Genomic DNA, 18,843 nt, shown 5'->3' with positions numbered 1-18,843 from the left:
AAAGGCCAATTATTGACAGAGAGGGAAACATAGGGTATAAATTAAATCCTTCAATGCATCATTTAACCAACATGTACAATATATTCACATACACTGATGTTTAAGAAACGGTAAACAGAAACAACATAAATGTCATTATAAGGAAAATGTCATTTCCATATGATATTGTAAACTCAGTCCAACACTTAGCATTCAATGGGTCATTTCTGAGCATAGTCTACACTCCCTAAATTTGCAAAAATAGCCAACTATTCTGCCATAAGTTTTGGGGGAGATAAAGATAACGCTCTACATTACAGAAAAATAAATTATACGTTCCAACCAAATTAGTGCATTTTAGGGAAAGAGCTTAATAAATTTTTCATTTCTACTTCTTTCAAATATAAAAGTCTGAGGACTACCAAATAATCATTAAGAACATAACTTTTTTTAAAGGGAAATTTCTTTTCATAAAGTAATCCTACAAATTAATACAAATCCTATAAAGACACACAAAAAAATCCTCATATGTAAAATAACAATCAAAACAATACCCAATATCAAATATTTAACTATATATATTTAACTATATATTCAATTAGAAGGTTTCAGAGTAAAATTTCCATCTCTTGCCCATTTAAAGGCAAGTTTTTAAAAAAATATTCCACAAATAGATATTTTTAAGAGACTGTACAATTACTACGTTGATTTTAATACATCAAAGTTAACTTACGCTAATTAACAAACGCTAATAATCAGAAATAGTAAATTATACACACTGTTTAACTGTCCCTGCAGTAATACAAAATGATCATACATTATCTTAAAATAAATTTATATTTCCCCCTAGTTTGTGAAAATTGTAATAACCTTTCTACGTAGAATAACTTCTGGTTAAACCACATTCAATGGCTGAAATTCAAACCATCTCCCAGATGGAACAGCTGGGAAAAAGTAAAGAGGGTAGTGTTTATAATTCTGAACTTTCTGTTGATACTATAGGTAAGATGACCCAAAACTAAAAACTGGCATTACTGAAGTCTTGAAAATATAAATATGTAATAGTGAGAAAAAGTCGTTTCAGAATAAGGAAAATGCAATTTACAGGATCATCTATGACTAAAACTCTGAACTCAGCCTTCCTTATTTTTAAAAGTTTTACCCAAATTTCTGTAGATTACAAGGTAAACGTTTTAAAATCCTACATAGTGGGTGTATACATACATAATAGTACTAGGTAATATTTTATGCTTAATAAGTCTAGCAAATATTATTTGAAAACCCAATTTACATGAAGTATGTTGCACTACTGATTGCATTTTATAGAAAAGAAAACTGGGAACAGGAAAATTAAGTGATATTTTTAAAGTGACACTGGGTTAAGTAATGAAATTGAGAACATAAATCAAAATCAGACTTAAGTTCCAATTAAAATTTCTAATCATTACCTCTATTCTCACAGATCTTGGCACAAATATTTTTAAGATGCAGTAGTCTACTTATTTTTTTGCATGTACTTAATTTTTTTAATTACATGCCCTCATTAATATAAATCCAAGTAATAAACTTCTTAACCTCACCATGCTCTAAAATTAGCAATCCTTTGAGACAGCCCCTTGGGGTTTAACAGAAAATTAAATATTTCCCTTAATATCATTTCTTCAATTTTCATTTTTACTTATTTGTTCAACAGAGGAATTAAGAGCCTGTACTAAAAATCAGTGGAATCATTCAAGCTGTTCCCTCCATTTTTATAATATTCAATTATGCTAAAGGGAATAAAACTGTGTCCATTAGCCCAAAGTTGAGCTCTCAACCCATAGTCATCATGAAAATAATTTCTTCCTTTCTGTCTAATGCATAAAAACAAAACAAAAAACTATTAAAGCTCTCAAAAGATACTTTGAATGCTAATATACCTGCATGCTTAGCTCTTATCCTTTAAATCCCTTCTCTAAAGCCTTCTCTAAAAGTGGGGAGGAGGGGTATCATTCTTACCAAAGCCAGGTGTGAACAGTATAAAGCAAATTTGATTAACTATCCTTAAAAAAAAAGTCTGTGTCTAGCTCCTCCCTTTCTCCTTTATCCCAACATAAGCCTGAACTAACCCATAAGCTAGTTCTGCTCATATTAACTCACATTCCTTGTTTTTTACATCACCAAATCAAAATGATTTCAGAATGAAAACTCCCCAAGTACTTTACTCAATATCTTCTGTGATTCCAAATCAACTCAATTGCACTAACAAAAAGGAAAAAAAAAAAAAAAACTCTTGGAAGTTTAAAGTGTATGTAGTTGTTCTTTTATCAAAATAGAAATGTTCACAATTGACCCAAATAGAAACTGCAGCTTAGGAAAACCAAGCCTTTAATTCTGGATAACAATTTGTACCTAGAGAAAAATTCAAGGTAATGGTTTTCATTGCATGTGGACTTTAGACCAAATCCATTTATTTTGATTTTGCTGAAGTCTGGGTATAACCACTGGTGGCCTATGCTGCAGGACCACCGTCCTAGTAAGAGTATCTTATAACAAGGTGCTTTTGATACCTCAGTAACCGAACTACCTCCTTGGATGGGGTTCCAGACAAACCTGACCATAAAATTTTGGCATTTTAATTAGGTTTCAATGTTCTCGTTAAACAGTACAGAACAAATGAGATGACAAATTTTCCATTCAGTTAAAACATTAGTAGGCAGCACATAAGTGGTGCAGCTTTGAATTTAAGAAGCCCATAAATAATAACTTTGCCCCAAAACATGTTTGGAAAAGAGATAATTTAAGGAACACACTAATAAATCTTGTATTATGCTAAAAATCTGTTCCTAAATTGTTGTATGGCAAATGATTTTTCATAAATCAAATCACATTTTATAAGTTCCATAAAAAAGGCATTAATTATTTGAAGGCACCTTTTACTGAATACTTTTTGTAAAATATAGAATTCTCATATACCATAACTAACCACTATTTAACTTGTTTGGTAATCTTGTACTTGAAAATATCAAATTTCTTAAAGTGAACACAGCTGCTTTCATAGGCCAAGTTCATCCCAGCATTACTGTCCTTCTCCCTATTTCCCAAGTTTTAAAAATGTCACCCAAAATAACAGCTGTTCATCTGTGGTAGAATATATAAGCAATACTAGAAAAGTTGAAAAAAAATTAAGTGATTATTTTTTAATATAAAATAGAAGTGAATGTATTCCCAAAACGAGGTCAATTTATTATTTTTTATAATGATCATAAATGCCCAATAAAATTTTTTTTTAAATAAATCAAGATATGCATATGTCATGGGTCTTTATCACCTGGAGGAAACAAAAACTGTTTATCTCCATAAACACATGACCTCCATGATGCCACGAAGGTCAATGAGACCTACAGGAGGGGGACATGCTGAGTAAGTGCTGGTTTGCCCAATTCTAGGGTTCCCTTTAAAAAGAGAGGAGAAAAGTAAATAAAAATGTATTTATCTGTAACAGGAAATGATGTTTAGGTTGTAACATTCAAGTACCCCATCACAGGACTGTGTTTAGACACGTCAGCAACAGCCAATAGGAAGAGCAAGATGTAAAAGGGGCATCACCGCACAGAACCAGGGACAAAAACGGCTGCACAGAAAGAATTAACAAGACCCCGAACTGAATAATCGTCCCGTACACCTTGTAAAAATCCTTCAGTACCCTGGCTAGGTGCCACAAAGGCTCAATTTCAAAATGAGGGCTGTCGGTTGACAGAACTTTTTGAAAATGACAAACAAGCGAAGATCCATACTCAACAGAAGCAACGCTGGACAACATCAGAGGAGGCTTCGGTAAGGAGCGCGTTTGTGTGCGTGTATGCGGAACCTACCGGTTATCATCAAATTCACCAGGTAGGGCGTGCTGGCTGGTCTCTTATCCTTCGCCCAAGGCTCTTTCAGGCATTGCCTCAGCTGTCACAATCAGGCACCTTTCACAAACCAGACATTTTCTTGAATGAGATTTAAATTTTGAAACACATTACCCACTCGATATAATCTGTATAAGCTAAACGTACACTCACCCAAAAAAAAAAAACGTATCAATTTGAAACTATGCATTGTATTAGAAATTTCCAAATAACTTTCAAGTATCAAAAAAGAGACGTCGGCTATAGCGCTGGGTCATTTAAAAGGGACTCAGTGGAGAGGAGCTTAACTATGGATAACGCATTGGAACGTGTGGTTAACAGGCAGCACGCATTATAATAGAGGGAAATTAAAGAGTAAAAAAAAAAAAATCAGCAGCAGCGCTGGTTATTCCCACCCCGGCAGCGTACTGGGCCGGGAGCCGCCTTCCAAGGCCCTGCCAGGGAAGCTCCTGATTGGTGGGTGGCACTGGGTCACTATGACTCCTTCACCCTGGCAGTTGTACCTCCACTCCACTTTGATGGGCTCCAAAGCTGATGACAAAAAAAGGCGACTGCTCGAGCCTATCAAGGACTTCGGTGTCCTTCCATGTTTCTCCCACGGAACACAGAGCCTGACACCTGAAACGCATCAGACGAACACCACCTTGTTTCAGGGCTTTAGAGAGAGTTTTGTAGTTATTATTTTTGAAGTCCACTGGGCACAGGTTCAGTTGGGGGGCGGCGGTGTGAAAGATTAACCCATTTCCTGCATCAACCGGGAAGGGCTGAAGGCCATGCAAGCCAGTTCCCTCTCTTCCAAGTAACTTTTTTTTCCATTGTTTATTTATTTATTTATTTCGTATCGTTTAGTCCTAAAATAACCATCAGCAACAAAACATCCAACACTGGCACGGCAACGTCCACACATCGTGCCCTGGTGCTACCCACAGGCGGATTCGTGCCCCTCTGGTCCCCATCCAGGCGGGTCCTCCCGGTCCCCTCTCCCTTCCGCTCTGTCCTGCCTGCTTCCCCCTGAGTTTTGCTGTAAAATTCGCCACTTTTCGCTGGCCGGGGCAAAAAGCAAGGCTTGCCTGCTCCGAGGGCAGAGTTGCTCCTAACTGCCCGGCCAACGTTTCCTGGAAGCTTGCTGCGGGCCCCCGCGCGCACCTCGTCCGGCCCCGCGTCCCCTCCCCGCACTTGACCGAGCCCCAGAGAGGGGCCCACCTGCCTCCCGGCGCCTGTCCCACGCCCGGGCCACCCTGCCAACTCCGGCCCGGCCGCCGCACTGTCCCCGTCCCAGGACGCCGCCACTCCGGGGCCCAACCCCCCAGGGGCAGAGACGCCAAAACAGGCCCCGCGACGGGCGGACCCCGCGACGCCCCCCAGAGGCCGGGTCCCGAGCGCCTGTCAGTGCGCCCCCGGAAGGGGTGAGGCGGGGAACTGAGCTCTTCGGTCCCCTGTCCTCTCCTGACATCTTCCCCCCACCAACCGCACTCACCTGACGGGCTCTCGCCGAGGGGCTGGGCGACGGGGTCGGGGGTCGCGCGAGGAGGCCGCTCGCCGGTCCGCCTCGGCCCCCACCCTCTGGCGCCCGCTCCCGCTCCCGGCCAGCGCGCGCCCCGGGCCCGACGCGCGCCAGGAGCGCCGGGGGGAGGGGGCGCGTGAACGCGCGAGCGTCGGGGAGAAGGGGCACGGGGAGAGGGGACACAGAAGGTGGGTGCAGGGGGCGCGGCGAGAGCAGCGTCTCAGCGGCGCTGGCGGAGAGAAAGCCGCCTCGGCCGCGTCCGTCATGGCCCGCGGCGGCGGCTCCTCCAGCGTCCCCGCTCCCTCGCCTTTAGTTTGACCTTTCCCTCCAGTGTGTCTGAGGGAGAGCCGCGGGGCGCGCGCGCGTGCGCGCGCGTGTGCCTGTCTGTATGTGCGCGCGCGCGCGCGTGGGGAAAGGGCCGGGTTCGCTCCCTGACGCCTGACGTCACTGTCATGGCAACGGCCGCCCCTCCCCTCGCCTCCCATTTCCTGCCCCCGCCCCCTGTGCACGTTCCGGGGGCCTCACGTGCTCACTCACACGCACGCACGCACGCTGGGAGCGCGTGCGCCCAGAGCGCTGGGGGGGCGGGGTTGGGAGGTCATCTGGGCCTCCTCGTCGCCTTCCTGAATTGGAGCAGTCCAATAAGGAGAAGCCGTGGGCGGGGCGCGAGCTGCGTGAAAAATTTCCCGAGGCAGCGCGAAAAGCTTTCCTGAGAGACTGAGCAGGATGCTGGGTGGTGAAAGGTGTGCGTTGCCCCGGCGTTTAGGGAGGCGGAGGAAGCGGAGGAGGAGGTCAGGTAGTTGAGAAAAGGGAACCCGGGGCCCCAGTTTCGGGGAGGTTAACCGGTATCAAACCGGGACCGCGTAGTCAGGCAACCTCGCGTTGCAGTATGGCCCCGCCACTAATGCTGTGTGACTTTGGACGTGTTACTTAAACACTCTGAACTGAATGTTTTGCGTAAAATGGGATTAGTAAAACCTATGGTTGTTGTGAGGATTGGAAGAGAAGGTGGAAAACGCCTCACCTGGCACATGGTAAACCCTAAGTGCTTAGTTATTAGTGTGGAGCCCGCAGCCTCCTTACTTTATAAATGGGGACACAGGACGCAGAGAGGTTTAAAAGATTAAATGACCTGTTCGGTGTCGGGTAGCGGCAGAGACCCAGACTTCAAGTTCAGTGCTCTTTGTTCTACGTGCCCTTTTCTTAGGAAGAAGGAAAAAAATCGAGGAAAGCCATAAAGAGCATCCACTGCTATCTATGAATCTTAGTCCTTACCCACCCGACTCCCATCCCCGCAGAAGTTTAGTTGAGAACTTTGGATATAAGGGCTGAACAGCCTTGGTGCTGCTTTCGGAGGGTAGTTATTTGGCTTCTCTGTTTGCACCTGAGCAAGGCACGGAATAAGCTTTCTAAGTTCCTCTGGGGCGCCTAGGTTTCTTCTAAAGTTTTGGATGAAGTTAAAACTCTGTGACAAGAACCTCCAGGTCCTCTACAGTTTCTAGCTACTGAGGAAAGATGGAAGTGGACACTTGACCCAGCGTCCACCACGTAGGCAACAGTGCGTTTCCAGAAGGAGGAGCCTGTGACCTCAAGGCCGTGCGGGTACCTTAGGATTCACACACACAGGTGACGTCATCATTCCTCAAACCTGTGCTTAGAGCTCTTGCGTTGAACTTAGCTCTTAATCACTGACTGCCTCCCGACATTTCTTGAATGTTGTAGTGCTGTTGCACTCTAGACTTAACTGTTAACCTTTTTTAAAAAGTACTGTATGTCTGTTTGCTTGTTTTGTAGCCGCCAACCTAAACCTGGTCTCAGTAAAGGACGTCACTCAGTTCCTGAAACATGCCCTTACGTTTGTTTTCTATTTTCTTTGTAGGAATGCATTCAGTTGACCCTTCCAAGTTCCAGCTAACACGTAGTCCCTTCCAAAAAGCCTTGCTGGATCTACTCAGTTGCATTGAAATAGTCCCTTTTCCAGAGCATTGGGTATGTGCCTTGCTTGGGCCACTGTTCCTAAGTCGGGTTTGTGTTCTGTGATTTATGCACATGTCACCAGCAGAAATCTGCTCTGAACATCCTCGTATAGGCTGTGTTCCTGTTCTTGCTCCTATAGCATCTTAACAATCTAATATTATCACTTGTTACCCATTCCTTTAAGGTCTGATTTATTTGCCTTCTCCAGACTATAAAACTCTTTAGTGGCAGGAATCCTGGCTAGTTCTACTTTGCATTTCCAGCACCTTCTTCAGGACTCCAACACTACTGAACAAACTAGCTATTCAATGGCTGAATGGACTTGTTGCCTATTTCATGAAATTGCTAGGGGCAGACTTGACCATGTTTATATTTATATCTCAGAACCAAAGATTTTCTGGGAAGTTATGAGTACCCTGTAAATCTTGAACTACTCTAAAATGCACATGGTCACACTCATAGAATGAAAAAAAAGTGTTGGCGGTAGGGTTAGATACTTAGCAGAGCAAGAAGTATGAGATCCAGGGGAGAAAAGGTAGTCATTTCTTCCTGACTGCTGCTGGGGACCTAGAATGAGAGATTTTCAGATGTTAAGGATGAGCAAATAGGCAAATTACTCCAAGGTGTATCAGGGATGTTGCTCCCAGAATGGGGGGGAAATGACGCAAAGAAGAGTCTTGAAAAGATCCAGCAGCGAGCAGTGTTTGCTTCCTCTGAACTGGTAGCACTTGTTCCTTTGCCTAATTAGGCACAATAAAGTCAGTGGTGTTCTCATATGTAGTATTCTTTTTTTTCTTTTTTTTTCTTTTTTTTAAGATTTTATTGAGGAAGTGGGGGAGGGAAACAGACAAGTTGCTTTCCTTTTGTTCTTCAGTCTAGTTGTGGAGGACGTCACTTCACTGGCCCAAGTTGGCACCATCATTGCGCTCTTCCCGGCTGAGGTAGTCACTCGCCGGCCATTGGACGGCTGCTCACGGCAGCTCACGAAAGCTCACGCCCGCTGCCAGCCAGCCCCACTGCAGCCTACGCCATTGCCGGCGACTCACAGCAGCCCAGCTCCAGGTCGAGCTGTTGTTCACCATCTTAGCTGTAGAGGGAGCAGCGTCACTGGCCCTCATGTGGGATCCAAACCGGCGGCCCTGCTGCTCAGAGCTCGCGTCCCAAGCCAACTCCTAACCAACACGCCACTCAGCCAGTCCTAGTATTGTTCTTTTGATATGCTATTTAACTCATTAGGTGTGTGTGTAAATCCTTACTGAACCTAGTCTTCTTATTCTTGACCATGGCAATGACATTGCCAGACCCCTAGTAGCATGATTCATTCTCACTTTACCCCCGTCTCCGTTCTGTCAGTCTTTGAGTGCCATAAAGTCTTTTTCTTAAATGGTGGTGGTAGCCACCCTGTCTTGGGCCAGTCCAGCCCAACTTCCACCATAGCCCAGACCCCAGAGGGACTTCCTGAAAGGCAGCACATTGAGCATGTCCCCAGACAGCTGAAAAGTCTTCCATGGCTTCTCCTTGCCTCAGAGAGAAATGAACAAAACTTCTTCAATGGCTTTTGATACTTCATCCTCAACTAATTTCTTCAGCCATGTCTCCCACTACTTTTGCAAGAGCCATTCTGTTCCCGGATGTTGAGAACTTGCAGAAATCTCATGCCTATCAAGTTCCATATGCACACAAGTTTATCTACCTAGATCTCTCTGCTCAGGCCCTCTCTCCCACGTGAATCTCATCTGCTTTCTAGGTCTGTGAGCGCGTTCATGCCACATACCCCTGGTGTAGCTCTTACTCTGTTTTGTAAATATTCTGTATGTGTTTACGTGTCTCATCTTAGCTGGAGTGTGAGCTACTTGAGGGCAGGAGCCTTGGCTTATTTTATTCATATTTGAAACTCTAACGCCTACCGGGGCGTCTGGCACAAAAATGGACACTCAGTAACTGTTCATTGAATGAATGAATGCGTTGAACGCTCCATGAAGGAAAAAAGCTATTACGTTTCATGGACCCTCACAAAGCCATACCCAGTATTATGCCAGTAATAAGTAGTTACTTAAAATCACAACAAATGAATGAAAGGGTAGTAACGAGGTCTGGAAAACCTACCACATATCAGGAAGTTGATGATTCCCATTCATTAGCTCCGTTCATCCCCCATCAACCCTATACTGTTGGCACTGGTGCAGATAAGGAAAGCAAAGCTCAAGGCGGGGACTGACTGGCCGGGCCAAGGTCACACTTGTAGTTGTTGGCCAAGGATATGATTACAAGTTCACCTAATTTGGAATTAGACTATGATGGACGGTTTCCCGCTGCCGCTCATGCTGCTGGTGGCTTGCACGTCCTCTTGTCTTCACCCGTGGTGTCGTGGCCATAGGCTTCCACCTTTCATCCGACAGATCTCAGTGCTCCATTTGCTTCAACAGGAAGAAATAGGACTGCATTGTATGCAGTGAATATGCACAAGTCAGGCTAAATGGAGCGGCCATGTTTTTCTTTTTTTCTTTTTGTAGAATTATATTTCTATAACTGAAATAAAGATTAGCTTTAGAGTACAAAGCTTTGGCATGTAAGCATGGGATGTTTAAAATTGGCCTTTGGGAGATGAAGGCCCCAGCTGACGCCTTTTTGGAAGCTAGAAAATGAAAATATTTTTGAGTTACTGACATTGTCAGCTCATGAAGAGCTATGGTGAATGTTGGTATTTAAAAGGCAGTTCTTATGGGCCGGCCGAGTGGTGCGATGGTTAAGAGCTGGTTTCGGATGTCAGACGCCCCCCCGGTTCGGATCCCACATATGAGGGCCAGTGACACTGCCCTCCACAGCTAAGATGCTGAACAACAGCTCAACCTGGAGCTGGGCTGCCATGGGTTGCCGGCGACGGCGTAGGCTGCAGCCCCTGTGGCAGTGGGTTGCCATGGGCTACCGTGTGTAGCCAGCAGCCAGTGTGAGCGGCCAGCAGCCGCAGTGAGCGGCCGTCCAGAAGCCGGCGACTGATCTGCCTCGCCAGAGAAGAGCGCAATGATGGTGCCAACTTGGGCCAGTGAAGCAACGTCCTCCACAACTAGACTGAAGAACAAAAGGACAGCAACTTGTCTGTTCCCATCTCTCCAATTCCCCAATAAAAATCTTTTTTTAAAAAAAAGGCAATTCTTCAAAAGCAGGATTGAAAAAAAAAGGCCATGTGTATTTGTGTGCCTCATGAGGAGGAGGGGAAAAACACTTAGTTCTCTTCTTGGGGGACTCCTTTGCTCCTGGATTAGTGAGAGGCACCTGGATCTGAGTGTGGGCTCCAGCAGAGTTACAAGCACGCCCTTGACTGGAAGGCACTCCCCTCTACTTGGGAAGGTCAACACCTCTGACTAGAACGTAAACTTGTAGAGGGAGGTGGTGAATGAGGGGCAGGCTGGGAATGACAGCCCACAATCCCCCGGCTAGGCAGACCAGTCACCCTGCACGAACATATGTAGCAGGCCTGAGTGACATGTACAAGGCACATCTCTGCCTACTTTGGCAATTTACATGGTCCTGATTATACCTTTGATAATACAAATCAATATTTATTGAATGCCTGCCGGCTATCATCTGAAAAACTTCAATGAATTTTATTGTACAAAGTTTGATCTAAAGATTTGATGGACACGTATCCACTAGAACCTGGAGATGACATCTGGTTCGTCCATTTCAAACAATCCAATATATCATGATGCCCGGTGAATATAAAGCTTTTTATATACCCTTCCTCCCCCCTCCCCCTTTTTTTTTCCCCTCCTAGCTTTACCAATAGAGCTGCCAGAAAGTGAAATTAGCTGCTTTTGCGGGTACCTGGGAGTGCTGGGGAAACCGCCTTTAGTAGAATGAGCCCCCTGCTCCGTTGTCCAGGAAGAGTGCAAACAGGCTTGGACCCTGGATCACTCTGTGGAGGAAAGCTGACCTCCACGTAGGAACATTTGATTTGGCCTATTATATCGGCGAGAAATAAACGAACACTTGGGAGGTTGTTTGTTATAGAAGCAAGCTTTACTCAGTGGATTAATTGGAAAAGTAAATACTACGACGGTTATTTTCGCCCCTATTTGTGGAACTGCTCACACAAGTAGGGTTAAATTTTTAATTTTGCAATGCCCAATTAAGTGAGCCTCTGCTTCTAGTAATCTTTATTATATTGCTTCCAAGTCTTGGATGGCCGTACGCATAGTAGGTCACTGTGACTGCTGGAAAATTGTGTGCAGATCCAGAAGCTGATAGTTAAAAAAAAAAAGGTCTACCCAGGAGGAACCAATACATACATATATACCTACATACATACATACTTAGCCTCCCTCTCTCTCTCTCTCTGTGTCTCTCTCTCATACATACACACACACACACACACACACACGCGCGCGCTACAAAATAGTAGGATACAGAGTTAAGCAGCTTTCACCATTTTTACTATTAGCATCAGTATCTTCTTCATCACATTTTAAGTTAAGAAGCTTAAAGAAGTCTGAAATAATAATCTTGGTTCTTCTCAGGACCTCGGGAAGAATGAATGAGTGGTCCCCAGGAAGGTGGTGGGGGCTGCTTTTTCTGTGAGTCATCATCACAACCTCTCTCTGATGTTTGTCCTATGACCTCATGTGGCATGCTGCGTTATGCCAGGCATCTGTGATTGAATGGCCCTCCAGCTCCTCCAGAATGACTGCATAGATGGAATTTCCTCTTGATATTTTATGTGAGAACCAGGGTGAAGGACTGCAGCATGACTGAGTGAGCTTTCCATTCTCCCTGAGGATGGGGTGCCAGGGTCCATTCCCTGCAGGCCAAGATTTTGCCCTGGGGCAAACCGTTCAGTCTTTCTGTTGGACTGACAATCTGGATCAAGCTAGAGGCTAATAGCCATAATGCACTAACAACAAGAGAGGTGAGTTTTGTTGAATTACAATAACATCCATGCTTCCAGGGGAGCTGCAGAACTCATTCCTGTCAGATGTACTGAAAATCAACAGTGACATCCCCCTGCCCTGTGCTGTGAGGCTACTGAGTAAAGCCCTTCACTATTTTGGGTAGTAACGCAAACCTTCGAGTCCTATGCCTCCATAATAATTGTAAACGTTCTTGTCAGCATCCTCAGTAATGCAGCACAATGAGTATTTATTGAGTAACTACCATGTGCAAGGTACTCTTCTAGATGCTTCACACTGGCCAGATATTTAAGCTCATAACAGCCTTTCAAGGTTATGAGGAATAGCAAGGAATAAGGAGTTGTCATCCCATCTTATAGATGAGCAAAAAGATTCAGGGAACGTAAGCAACTTGCTCAATGTCACTACAGCGGTGATGGCAGTGTGCTTAAAGAGTGTTCTTTGAAAAGAAAACTAGTTAAGACTGAATGTATGTGAGAGCTAATTCCATGATCGTGGATATTTTAAGCAAGCATTTTAGTGGGAAAAAAAGCTAATATGGCAAACATATTAAAAAATAGGTGTACTTATCAAGCAAGTCCCTTTGTGAATAATTTGGAATTAAAGGGTTTGGAATGAGCTCTACCTTATTTTTCTTGGAGGAGAGCCAAGTCTTTAATAAGAATTTCTGCCAAGGAGGAACCTGGGGCTGAATCTTATTTATAGAGGCAAAGGTGATTTTTATTTCAATCTCATATTCTTACTCTCCACTTGAATTTGCCAGTTAATACAGGAATAGCAAATAATGTGAAGGTTTAATTTCGAGGTGCCTAAGTCCTCCTCATCCCTACTGCCAATCCTGATTTAGGCTTAAGGCAGGTTGACGCGGAGTCACACCTAATAATACCCTCCTTGCTTCCGTAGTCCACAGCAAGATTTCATATTCACACCATGGAACGTGTATCACTCAATTTGTGTTTAGCGATTGACTTAAAACGGGGTGAATTCAGTACTGTGCTGTGGCCTGCTCACACTGGCTCACGAGAGCTGACTGCACACATCTCCTGCCTAATTTTGCATTCTGTCACATCTGATTGGTACTTTGAAATCGGCCATTGTGGGAGTAGTTACACCATGGAAATTGGCAAATGCTACATATCAGGGCATTTACTCCCCAAGAGGCAGTTGTTAAGCATTTATCAGCACACAACTGCGTGCATTGTATTATTTGCTCAACAATGTCTGCTGTCTTCACTGTGGGCTTCTATGCTCCCCTTCCCTGTAGGAGGAGGAGATTTTGTACCCATTTAAGTCAGGCTTGACCGTATGACTGACTGTGGCCAATGGAATGTGACCGGAAGTACATGTGCCATTTTTAAGCAAAGGCAAATGTGCCCGGTTTTGTTTTTTGTTTTGTTTTTTGTTTTGTTTTTTTCTTTTGCCACAAGCTGGAATGTTCCAGATAGTGTCTGCATCTTCAGTCTGAGTCTTGAATAAAGAGGACATGAAGCAAAATCACAGCCGACCTGTAAAGGCCATGGACATAAGTAAGGAATAACTCTCCTGTTGTAAAGAGGTGGTGCTTGTTTGTTGTTATTCCAGCATTACTTAGGCTAAGCTGATTGTTACAGTAGTTGGAACTTACAATTGCGGTGCAGCCATAACAGAAAACTTAAATGATGAGGCCTTAACTCGGGGGCTCGGGAGTGGGAAGCAAAATAATATGTTATCAAAGGATGGAAAACGGGCAACCCATGTTATCTAGTGGTGATGCATTCGGTAAAACTTTTACGTATGATCACTGGGAAGATGTGGACTGAATGAGCTTGTGTTTTCAGGCAAAGAGGTTATGAAACAGTATGTGACTCATATGCCTGAGGTGCTATGGTCTGTACATAATGTAGTACTATAAGAGAAAGTTGAGTTTAGGAAAGAATTGTCCATTTGGGAGATGTCAAACGGAGTAGAAATGTCCAGAAAGTTGAGGACTCAGAGGACTAGAGGATGAAATTGAGTCTGATTTCCAAATAATAAAAGATAAAACTGAGGTCTTTAGGTGGCAAAGGCCTGGTAAAAATTCAGCCTTGTGGCAAGGACCAATGGAATGTATGGTATGTCTATTAAAACCACTGAATTGATTAAGGTGGCACCAATTAAATCTTTTAAATTGGACAAAACAGCTCAAGGAAAAGAGATTTACAGTGTTTTCCCATTGAAGTCAGATAAATTCAAGATACCTGCAATTAATTCTAGGCAGAGTCGTAACTAGAAAAGAATTGTGGATGTGGCCATTGGCATGTGATTAATTTGGGATTCTATCACTAGCAACTAACAACATTCTCCGTAATAAACTGCATCACAGGCTTATTGGCAGAATAAACTGAGATTGTACACATGGCATTGAGCAAAGTTCTTGGCAGACAGCAAATATTCAATAAGAATAATTTTTTATAAAATCTGTTATAAGCTGAGAGTCGTTCTCACAACCAACACGGGCCAGAGGGCAGATAAGAAGTAGCCAGGAAACCTCAGTTAAAAGGCTCAGTGCTAATAATATTGGGTCGTCGAAAAAGTCATGATGTATTTTTTCTGTTTTTCATTGCAAAAATGCGTCATGACTTCTCCAACAACCCAATAATTTAAGCACATGGGAACAATCCTGGATTGGGCCAGTGTGCTGTGGTGAAAAGAACTTGGGCTGTGGAATCAGATAGACTTGAGTTTGAAATTCACCTCCGCCGCTTGACAAGCTAAATGACACTAAGCAAATTGCACAGCAATGCTGGGCCGTGGCTCTCTCACCTACAAAGCGGGAATCACATTACCTCCTTATAGTTGTTAAAGTAGAGAAATGAGAAAGCATGACACATCATTCTAGGCACCTAGACATTTAATAAATGCCGGACTCCTCCAGCCTCCAAAAACACCTGCTACCACCACCACTGTTAAGTGGTCCCTCCTTACAGAATGTAATTTTTACCTGTCAAAGGAAAGCATGAAGGTGACTGCCCCCAAGTGCCTTCTCCTGTGATGCCTCAGATGGTTAGAAAGGCTGTTGAAGAATTGGGAAGAGGGGTTTGTTGGTTTCTATCCAAAGTGTTTTCTAATGAATATTTTACGATTTTCTCAATCTTGATTATTGTGCTAGGATTTCAACACATGAGGAGACTTGATTTGCTTTAGAAGAAAAAAGAGAGAATCACAACAACTGATAGTGGAGCCCATTTGTCCTGGGTACCACAAAACCCTGGGTAGGTGACCCCATCCTTGATTCCAGGGTTAGGTGCTGAGTAACCTAACACAGGTAACTTGAAGCATTCCCAAGGATGACCCCTAGTGCCCAAGAATTGTCATTTGCCTACATTATTATACTAAAGCTGCATTAAAGAATACGTATCTCAGAATATTCCATGTGTGGGGTGACACCCTCTCTCCCTTGCTGGTGGTGAAGAAACAGCACAGAGCCTCAGGACTGTTGGCTGCCATCTTGGAACTATGAACAGAGCCAGCCTTAGAATGAAGCCAGAGCCTCAGAACCGTAGCACCCAGGAGTGGAAAGCGCTTGTGCCTCTGATGACATCTTTGAGCTGATAATCCTCCTACACCTGGATCCTACTCTGGTCACAGTCATAGGAGGTCATGGATTTCCTTATTTTTATGTGTGGCTTTCAATCAGTAGAAGCTGATCAGTCACCAGAGTGGGGCAGCACCAAAGGGTAGAGTATACTAGGGTGACTGAGGGTCACAGCCCTGAACGCTAGCCACCCAGGTTCATGTCCTGCTTCCTTGTCTTAGCTGTGTGGCCTTGGGAAACGGACTCAGCCTCTCTGTGCTTCAGTAATTGTGTCTGAGAAACTGATAATAATCGATCCTACCTCATAAAGTTCCTGAGTGGATTAATTTACATAGTGCCTGGCACATAGTAGGTGTCAATGTAATCTGACTCATTATGACTACTTCCAGTTGCACAGATCATCTTAATGTCTACAGATTGATCCTAAACTGCGGCCTCACTTCTCCTCTTTTCCACCCTGGACTCTGTATTTCTTTATTACTTTGGGTTTTTTGTTTCCATTCCCTTTCCTGATCATATCTCCTTCCGTCATTCCCTCCACTAGCCGTAATTGGCATTGATCTATAGCATTATTTGCTGCACTTTAAAATATGTAATTTTATATTTCTTTTTAATTTAAGAAGTCAAAGAGTAGAACATTTTATATTTCCTTCAATAAAAAAAGAACATTTTGCTTTGCTTTTTATATATTCCAATTACATTCATCTGCTTGGCTTTGGTCCAGTGTTCCACTCTGTCAAAATCATTTTAAATCTTGACACTGTCATTTGCTGGCTTTGCCATCCTTCCTGGCTTTATAGCCCCTGCCAAGTCCTGGACAAAACCTGCAATCTCAGACGACTCTATCAGTTATCAGGTTAGGCGGATGTGGCGGAAATCTCTTAAATCAATGCCTCTCAAGCTTTAGCGTAGGAATCACCTGGAGAACTCGTTGAAACAGATTCCTTGGCCTCAGAGACTGGCGTAGGGGTTCTGTAGTGGGAGCTGAGAATTCGCATTTCTTGCAGGCTCCCAAGTAGCCCTAAGTAGGCTGCCCTAAATAATAGTGGCTTAATCAAGTTAGTAGTTTATTTTTCTCTTCTAGAAGTCCATAGGCAGGTGGTCCAGGGCTGGTACCAAGGCGTCAGAACGTAGGCTCCTTCTGTCTCCTTTCTGCTGTGCATGTCATGTGGCTTCCTACTCCAAAATGGTTGCTTGAGCTCCAGCCATCACCTCATTACCTCCACATTCCAGCCAGTAAGAATGAGAGAGGTGGGGAAGGGTGCCCTCTCTCTTTTTAATGACATGGCATTTCCATTTATATATTCTTGAGCATAACTTTGTCACATAGCCCAGTCACACTAGCTGCAAAGAAATCTGGGAAACACAGTTTTTATTTTGGGTATCATGTGCCCAGCTAAAACTCAGGGTTGTATGACCACATCAGTGGCAAGTGTGTTTCTGACACTACTGATTTTCAGTGTACTTATAGCCTACCTGTTTCCGACTCTCTAGGTAGAGATTTATCATCTCAGCCCCTCTAGGTGCTAGGCAGTTCACATAGAATCCTGAATTTCTCTGTATTAGTCTGCTCAGTCTGCTGTAACCAAACACCACGGGCTGGGTGGCTTAACAACAGAAATTTGTTTCTCACAATATTGGAGAAACCTGTGAAGATTAGCAGTCGCAGGCAGCCACCTTCTCCCTGTGTCCTCACATAGTGGCTGGGGTGAGGAGAGGGAGAGGACAGAAGTGGGGGGGGGCAGGAGAGAGGGAGAGCGGGAAAGAGGGGGAGAGAGAGGGGGAAAGAGAAAGAGCGTGTAGACATAGACAGATAGCACTTTGGTGTCTCCTACAAGAACTCCAATCCTATCAGATGAAGACCCCACCCTTATGACCTTATCTCAACTTAATTACCTCCTCACAGGCCCCATCTCCAATACAGGCACACTAGGGAGTTAGAGCTGCAGTTTTTTGGGGGTTTTTTTGGAGGGGGCGGCTCATGATTAAGTCCATAGTGTCTCCCTATAGGTAAATATTTTTACTTCCGTTTCAGAGTTCAAGAAACCGTGCCTCGGAGAATTTCACCGGTTTTCCTGAGGTCTTCATGTCACTAAATGCCCAAACCAAGATTCAGGTTAACTCCGTCAAAGCCCAGGATCCTTCTAGTACATAATTCTGAATCACAGGAATTGTACATCTGTGTGTAGGATGTGCCTGAATCAGCCAACTGCTGTTGCATAATGTGCAACCACAAAGATGTTAGAGATGGGCATCTGTTTCACTCCTGTGTCTGCCTCAGCTGGGGGCCCGCTGATCTAGGCGAGCAGGACTGGGAGCCTCTGAGCTGCGGGCTGGGCTGGGGTCTGCTGCATGAGTCTCTCATTCTACGTGGACCCATGAAGTTGTCTAGCACCGTCTTCTCGTGCTGAAGGCAGAGCGTGCCCAACTGAGCAAGTGCATCTCAGTCTCCGCTTGCAGTGGGTCTGCTTCTGTTCCATGGCCAAAGGAAGCCATGTGACGAAGACCAGGGAAAAGCCGACGACTCATCCAGGGAGGGAGTAAATACGATTGACCATCGGGCAGATGGATTGGAGTGGCAAGAGCACTAGACCGAGTTCTGTGGCCCTAGTTCTGGTCCCAGATCTGCCATTAATGACTTGTGTGACCTCGGGCACATTGCTAATCCTTTCTGAATTTTTAAGGTCTTATTTAGGTTTTGACTTAAGAAGCTATGGCTTGGGCCAGCCTTGCTCAGTTGGTTAAGAGCTCGCTCAAGAGTGCGAGCTCTGAGCAACAGCGGTTCGAGTCCCGCCCGAGCTGAGCTGCTGCTGCTGAGCTGCCAAAAGGTGGCAGGAGGGCTCAGCTAAAAAAAAAAAAAAAAAAAGCAGCTATGGCTTGAAAAAGAAAATGCGTGCCTCTCAAACTTCTAGTGGCCTCTGCATGTAGCTTAGTCTTTCCTAATTCCGAGCGAAAATACACACGTAGCCCTCGAGCCCCTCCAGAACTGCGGCGCTGACGTTCATGACTGGTAATGGCCAAGCCGGAGCT

At 44.4% G+C, this 18,843-nt stretch overlaps 1 protein-coding gene and 1 long non-coding RNA gene across 2 annotated transcripts in view; one reads left to right on the top strand and one right to left on the bottom strand.

Moving 5' to 3' along the window:
- The window catches only part of ZFAT (zinc finger and AT-hook domain containing), a 219,382-nt gene extending 213,791 nt beyond the window's left edge, over positions 1 to 5,591 (bottom strand). Inside the window, exon 1 of the mRNA XM_019651286.1 lies at positions 5,350 to 5,591. The gene's annotated coding sequence lies outside the window, so the exon portion shown is untranslated. The remainder of the gene's footprint in view (positions 1 to 5,349) is intronic.
- Positions 5,592 to 6,060: 469 nt separating this feature from the next.
- Positions 6,061 to 18,611, top strand: LOC109387426 (uncharacterized). Its single transcript, XR_002124995.1, has 3 exons — positions 6,061 to 7,002; positions 7,256 to 7,365; positions 17,849 to 18,611. It is a non-coding gene; the product is annotated as an uncharacterized LOC109387426 (long non-coding RNA).
- Positions 18,612 to 18,843: the final 232 nt, after the last annotated feature.

The sequence above is a fragment of the Hipposideros armiger genome, unplaced genomic scaffold (assembly GCF_001890085.2).
Source record: "Hipposideros armiger isolate ML-2016 unplaced genomic scaffold, ASM189008v1 scaffold_157, whole genome shotgun sequence".
Lineage (NCBI taxonomy): Eukaryota > Metazoa > Chordata > Mammalia > Chiroptera > Hipposideridae > Hipposideros > Hipposideros armiger.
Note: the sequence above shows the minus strand (reverse complement) of the source record. Positions and strands in the feature narration are given on the sequence as shown.